Raw genomic sequence first — 7,461 nt, 5'->3', positions numbered from 1 at the left:
CAGTCATAATATGCATGTGTTTCTTGCCGTAATAGTTGCACAAACTCAATATGAAAATACATGTGCATTTGCTTAGAAAAGAATGCAATTTTTTTTTTTTTTTTTAAATACTTCCCTCCCCCCAACTTAAACATTGCATTGTCCTCAATGTAATAGATACAAGAAAGCTATAATGAAAGACCGTAGAGAAAATAATATTGAAGAGAAGAGGAATACCTTGAGCTGTTGATATCCAGAAAATAAAACCTACAAAGCTAGAAAAATAATTCTAACTAATATACACATACCTTTGCCTTCATGTTCAGTCATAAGAAGGCTCCCCCAAGGAAAAGGAGTCCTCTTCATCTGCAAAATTCTCAAGAAAAGGTTTTAACCTATGTCCATTTACTTTAAAAATTCTACCATCTCGTGGATTCTCAATCTCAACTGCCCCATGTGGAAAAACAGTTTTTATAATGTAAGGACCTGTCCATCTTGATCGCAATTTACCAGAAAACAGATGTAAGCGGAAATCATATAAAAGAACTTTTTGCAAAGGTTCAAAAGATTTTTTCAAAATTGATATATCATGTAAGATCTTCATTCGTTCTTTGCAAATTTTAGCATTATCATAAGCATCTCTGCGAATCTCATTAAGCTCGTTCAATTGCAATTTTCTAGCTAGATCGGCATCTTGTAAATCAAAATTCAATTTTCTAATTGCCCAATACGATTTATATTCTATTTCTACGGGCAAATGACACGCTTTTCCGTAGACTAGCCGGTAGGGAGACATGCCAAGATTGGTTTTGTATGCAGTACGATAAGCCCATAATGCATCTGATAGTTTCAAGGACCAATCTTTCCGTGATGGGTTCACCGTTTTCTCTAAAATACGTTTGATTTTCCTATTGGCTAATTCTACTTGGCCACTAGTTTGCGGGTGATATGGGGTAGCAACTCTGTGGGTGACACCATATTTTTTTAATAAGGTTTCGAAAGGCTTATTACAAAAGTGTTTTCCACCGTCACTAATTATGATTTTAGGCATCCCAAATCGTGAAAAAATATTTTCTTTTAAAAACTTCAGGACAGGTTTGTGATCATTGGTCTTACAAGCAACAGCTTCTACCCATTTGGACACATACTCGACCCCAACTAAAATGTACTCATATCCAAAAGATGGTGGGAATGGGCCCATAAAATCGATGCCCCAACAATCGAAAATTTTGATAATAGTGATGGGTTGAAGAGGCATCATTTGCCTACGAGTAAGACTTCCAATACGTTGACATGGATCACATGTTCTGCAGAATTCGTGGGCATCTTTGAACATAGTAGGCCAATAGAAACCACATTGCAAGACCTTTGCAACAGTTTTCTTAGAGGCAAAGTGTCCACCGCAAGCATCAGTGTGGCAAAAAGAAAGTACGCTTTGTATATCATGATCCGGTATGCATCGTCTAAAGATTTGATCGTTGCAATATTTAAATAAATAGGGTTCGTCATAGTAATAATTCTTTACTTCGCGCAAGAAAATTTTTCTATCTGTCGACCCCCAATGTTCTGGCATCCGGTTTGTAACAAGAAAATTTACAATATCTGCATACCATGGCATACTAGAAAGTGCAAACAACTGCTCTTCAGGGAATGAGTCCTTGATGGAAAATTGTGGCACTGAATCATGAAAAACTAGCCGTGATAAATGGTCAGCAACCACATTCTCTACTCCCTTTTTATCTTTAATAGTGATGTCAAATTCTTGGAGTAGAAGTATCCATCGTATTAAGCGTGGTTTGGCTTCTTTCTTATCCAACAAATATTTTAGTGCCGCATGGTCCGTGAAGATAACAATAGGAGCACCAAGGATATAAGAGCGAAATTTATCTAAGGCAAATACTACTGCAAGCAATTCCTTCTCGGTAGTAGTGTAATTCATTTGAGCATCGTTTAAGGTTTTGCTTGCATAGTAAATGACATATGGCTTATTATCCTTGCGTTGTCCTAAGACAGCTCCTATCGCATAGTCGCTAGCGTCGCACATAATCTCAAAAGATAATGACCAATCGGGTGGTCGAACGATGGGTGCAGTGCTAAGCATAGACTTTAACTTCTCGAATGCATCTTGGCAAGTTTCAGTCTAATTGAACGATGTATCAAGGGATAGGAGGTTACATAATGGTCGAGCTACGACACTAAAGTCCTTGATGAACCTCCTATAAAATCCGGCGTGACCCAAAAATGATCTAACATCTCTAACCGTCTTGGGTGCAGGTAGCTTAGCAATTAAATCAGTCTTAGCTCTATCTACTTCCATGCCCTTCGATGAAACAATATGTCCTAAGACAATTTCCTTTGGCACCATGAAGTGGCATTTCTTCCAATTCAGTATTAAATTCTTTTTCATACATCGAGCTAAGACAGCTTGTAAATGTGACAGGCAATCATCAAATGTGTCGCCAAAAATGGAGAAGTCGTCCATGAATACTTCCAAAAATTTCTCGTTCATGTCTTCAAAGATGCTGAGCATGCATCTTTGGAATGTTGCAGGTGCATTACACAACCCGAATGGCATTCGTCGGAAAGCAAATGTGCCAAAAGGACAAGTGAAGGTAGTCTTCTCTTGATCTTCCGGTGAAATTTCAATTTGATAATATCCCGAATAGCCATCGAGAAAACAATAGAAATCATGCCCTGCAACCCTCTCCAATACTTGGTCTAGGAAGGGTAGAGGAAAGTGATCCTTTCGTGTGACCAAATTCAGCTTTCGGTAGTCAACACACATGCGCCAACTCGTCGGGACACGAGTTGGAACTAGTTCACCTTGTTTATTTTCTACTACCGTCAAACCCGATTTCTTAGGAACGACTTGAGTAGGGCTTACCCACTTGCTATCGGAAATTGGGTAAATAATACCCACGTCAAGCAACTTGAGGACTTCTGCCTTAACCACATCTCTCATTGTAGGATTCAACCTTCGTTGCATTTGCCTTGTGGTTTTGGCATTGTCCTCCAAATATATCCGGTGCGTGCAAATTAAGGGGCTAATTCCCTTCAAATCGGCAATAGACCACCCTAAGGCTCCTTTATGATTCTTTAGAACACCAAGTAATTTTCTTTCTTGGGTATGATCAAGTCCAGACGAGATGATTATAGGAAAAGTATCTTCGGGTCCAAGAAAAGCATACTTAAGTTCCTTTGGTAAGGGTTTCAATTTGAGCTTGGGTGCTTGCTCATGGGATGGTACTATTTTCACCTCTCGAGGCGACAATCTCTCAAATTCTCCTTCTTTTGGTCTCCACCCATTGACCATCTTGATATCCAGATTATCCACAATAGGTGTGACTGACAAATCATCATCATTGGTTCCATTAGGACACCAATCAATTAAGCTATCATTGGATGGGTCGTTAATTGCTTTATCTAACAAATATTCTTCTACGATGGTTTCAACCCAATCAACCTCCTTACTCTCTTCGGAATCATTGGGTTGTTTGCACACATTAAAAATGTTCAGTTCTAAGGTCATATTACTAAAAGAAAGCTTCATGACGCCATTCCTACAATTAATCAATGCATTAGAAGTTGCAAGGAATGGACGTCCTAAAATGACCGGAATCTGAGACTGTGAGTTCGAAGCCGGATGTGTGTCCAATACAATAAAATCGACAGGAAAGTAGAACTTGTCTACTTGGACTAATACATCCTCGATAATCCCCCTTGGAATTTTAACTGACCTGTCAGCTAATTTCAAAGTGACGGAGGTTGGCTTCAACTCACCTAAACCAAGTTGCTCATATACAGAATATGGCAATAAATTCACACTCGCCCCTAAATCTAACAATGCTCGCTCTATCCTAAAGTCACCTATGATGCATGAGATGGTTGGGCAACCTGGATCTTTATATTTAGAGAGAATGTTGTGCTGCAAGATAGCACTCACATTTTCAGTTAAAAATGCCTTCTTCTTAACATTTAATCGGCGCTTAACAGTACACAAGTCCTTCAAAAATTTGGCATATGAGGGTACTTGTTTGATTGCATCAAGAAGAGGTATGTTGATCTTTACTTGTTTAAAAAGCTCAAGAATTTCAGAATTAGGTTCGAGCTTTTGCAACGGCTTTAACCGTTGTGGAAAAGGTGGAGGAAAAGGACATTCAACTTTCTCGGTAGAAGTTGGAACCTCAACTTCTTCTTTGTCCCTTTCATCGACTTTGGGAGCATCAGAATTAGAAGTGACTTGCGGTCTCAATGGGATGGTCTGATTAATGACTTTTCCATTACGCAAAGTCATGATGCTCTTTGCATGCTCTGTATGCGAACTAGAAGGAGCCGTATTATTACTACCATGCATTTGTGGGTTAGGTTGGGGTTGAGCTGGAAGCTTACCTTTCTCTTGGGTACTTAGGACGGTAGTCAACATTGACAATTGGTTCCTTATATCTTCAAAATTTCGAGTATTTTGAGCATTGATATTAGCTTGACCTTGTAGAAAAGTTTGTATGGATTGCAAGGTATCCTCGATATTTGGCTTTTGAGAAGGTGATGGTGCATAAGTAGGATGTGCAGGTGGAGGAGCTGAATGGTGTGACTGTTGAGGATGATCGTTTCTCCACCTAAAGTTTGGATGATTCTTCCAACCAGGGTTATAGGTATTCGAGTATGGATCGTTATAAGGCTTTTGGTAGGAGTTTATAGCATTTGCTTAATCGTGCAAGACTTCTTTGAATGCCGGTATGGTGGGGCAATCTGTAGTGGTATGACCCGACATATCGCAGATACCACAACACTCGTTTCTAAGCTCTATAGTTTTGACAGGCTCAACCTTCCTAAGCTCAATTTCTTCTACCTTCCTAGTGAGGGCTGCCATTTTAGCGTGAAGATCATCCTCAGTTCTGAGGTTGTAAAGGCCTCCCTGTACAGAGCTAGTAGGCTTAGGCAAAGACTTGTTGTTTCTATCCCCGTTATCCCAAAGTTGGGCAGTCTCAGCAAGGGAATCCAAATACTCTCATGCCTCATCAGGTTGTTTTTCTAAAAATCTACCATTGCACATGGTCTCTACAAACTGTTTCAACTGTGGAGATAAACCTTCATAAAAGAAGCTAATGGTTCTCCAAGTTTCGAATCCGTGATGAGGGCATGAGAGAAGAAGGTCTTTAAATCTTTTCCAACATTCATAAAATGTTTCATTATCTTTTTGTTGGAAATTGCTGATATGTCTTTTCAAAAAGTTGGTCCATTGTGTGGGGAAGAACTTCTTTAAAAATTCTCTTTGCATATCTTGCCAATTTCTTATTGATCTAGGTCGCAAAGAGTTTAGCCATGTTTTGGCCTTATCCTTTAGAGAGAAAGGAAACAATGTCAACTTGAGGACATCCTCGGTGACATTTGGCACTCTAAATGTAATGCTCAATTCTTCAAAATCCTTTAAATGAAGATACGGACTCTTGGACTCTAACCCATGAAACTTGGGCAGCAATTGGATTACCCCTGGTTTGATGTCAAAATGTCCTACATTATCAGAAAAAATTATGCATGAAGGCTGACTAGTCCTAGTCGGTTGTAGGTATTGTCTTAGAGTCATAACATGGGGTTCTCGTTCTCGATTGTGGTGACTCCCCGCATCTTCATTTAGATCAGCCATCTCACAAGGTGTGAGATATTGCGAAGGAATTTCAGAGGTATGTCTTAAGGGATGATCTAAAGTTGTACGACTTAATCGACCGGTGTCGTCCCTATTCCACTTTAACATGCAAAATAATTCCCTCTCTTTTTTTTTTCTTTCTTTTTTTTTAAAAAAAATAATAAAAAAAAAAATATAAGTACCAACTAAAGATACCCTAAAACGACATCCTAAAACAAAAATCTTATTCTCAATCAAACATGCAACAAAACATTACACCTCAATTCTAATGTTTTTCTTAAATTTCTAGACAGCTCCTAACTGGTTTGAAGAGGGCACCTAAGCCTCCAATCCGGTCTAATGAACTGAGTTGACCAGGTAAGCTCCCAGGTAAGTGGAGGGGTCACGATGCGTTCGCAAAGGTCCCACTTAAAACCCACTTGCCTCGAACAGATGAACTGTCTCTCTTATAGGGACAAAGCTTGCCTAGACATCAACTAAGCCACAGAGCGAAATTGGTGCAACTTTCGGTGGTCTTCGTCCTATTGAGCTCGAATGTCCTTAGGGGCCAACGTCTAGTTGATTTTAGTTAAGCTTAGGATATTTATGCACTGGGGTGATTTTTGGGCTAAGGACGAGTGATGAAATTCCGACCTTATCTTTTTAAATGGGTTCAGCCCTTAGAATATTTTATGCTGATGCCTTATACTATATGCAACAATCAAGAGATTTTTTTTTTAATGTTTTATGACATGACATTAAATTTCATTGAATAGGTGATCAAGCAAATTAATTATTTTTTTTTTAAAATTTATGAGTTGAAGTCTGAAATTTGAAATTTGAAATTTGAAATTATAAATTTTTTTTTTAAAATTTTAGGTTTTCCCTCTTTTTCTAATTTTGAATGATCACACTTGATCTTTTTTTAAAGTTTTTTTTTCTTAAATTTTCAATTAGCAACAAGGGTTAATGAGATATGATAACAATAAAATTCTGATTCTAAAAAAAATAAATGCAGAAAATTTAAAGTAGAAAGCATCAAGGTTTCGTATTAATCTGATGGTCTTAAAAATGTCAGAATGTCAATCAGACCGTTCAGATTATCTAACAATGTGTCTTGCACTAGCTGACCAAATTTGAGTCAAATCAGACGGCTAATTTCTATGATATCAGAGTTTGATGCAAACTGTGCAGGGAATTAAAAATAGTAGTAAAGATGTAATTTTTTTTTTTCAAAAGAAAAATACTAACTACTCAGGTAAAAATTAAATCTAAAATTATACTAATAACTCAGCCATTCTCCGGCAACGGCGCCAAAAACTTGATGCTAAAATAAAACTGTTCTCCCAAGTGCAGGAGATTCGCACAAGTAGTATAACTCGGAAGTCCGAGGTCGATTCCTCAGGGAACGATCTATGGATTATTAGCATAATCTCAGATTAATTAATTCAGTTAATTTGTTGATTAAGATGATGTTTTGCAAATAGAAAACAAATCAATACACAGAGAATCAAAGTATGGATAGATTAAGATGGAGTAGGGATCTGGAATCCCCCTTGATAATTTTGCATTCAAGAAATAAATTCTTCGATTCTTGATTAAAGATATCAATGTAAGATAGATCAAAGCATGGGATATATTTTAGGGGCATATGAACTCTATTTCTAAGCATTTATCGTGCCTATTACATCAACGACAAATCAAATACTAAAGCGGTCCACATGTCGATCAACATAAACCATTAAAGAACTATCTACAAAATAATTATACAAGAATCCATAATATATTGGAAATATAAATCTATAAGAATTAAAGGTTTAGAATTTACTTCAATGATAGCAATACATCAAGGGTTCCTC

The 7,461-nt window shown here is 37.7% G+C and overlaps 1 non-coding gene and 1 pseudogene across 1 annotated transcript; one reads left to right on the top strand and one right to left on the bottom strand.

Moving 5' to 3' along the window:
* Window positions 1-394: 394 nt before the first annotated feature.
* Window positions 395-4,411, bottom strand: LOC120105077 (annotated as a pseudogene).
* A 691-nt stretch (window positions 4,412-5,102) lies between these two features.
* Window positions 5,103-5,211, top strand: LOC120105089. Its single transcript, XR_005507483.1, has one exon. It is a non-coding gene; the product is annotated as a small nucleolar RNA R71 (small nucleolar RNA).
* Window positions 5,212-7,461: the final 2,250 nt, after the last annotated feature.

The sequence above is a fragment of the Phoenix dactylifera genome, unplaced genomic scaffold (genome assembly GCF_009389715.1).
Source record: "Phoenix dactylifera cultivar Barhee BC4 unplaced genomic scaffold, palm_55x_up_171113_PBpolish2nd_filt_p 000188F, whole genome shotgun sequence".
In the NCBI taxonomy this organism is placed as follows: domain Eukaryota; kingdom Viridiplantae; phylum Streptophyta; class Magnoliopsida; order Arecales; family Arecaceae; genus Phoenix; species Phoenix dactylifera.
The sequence above is the reverse complement of the archived record's forward strand: the minus strand, read 5'-3'. Positions and strand labels throughout refer to the sequence as shown.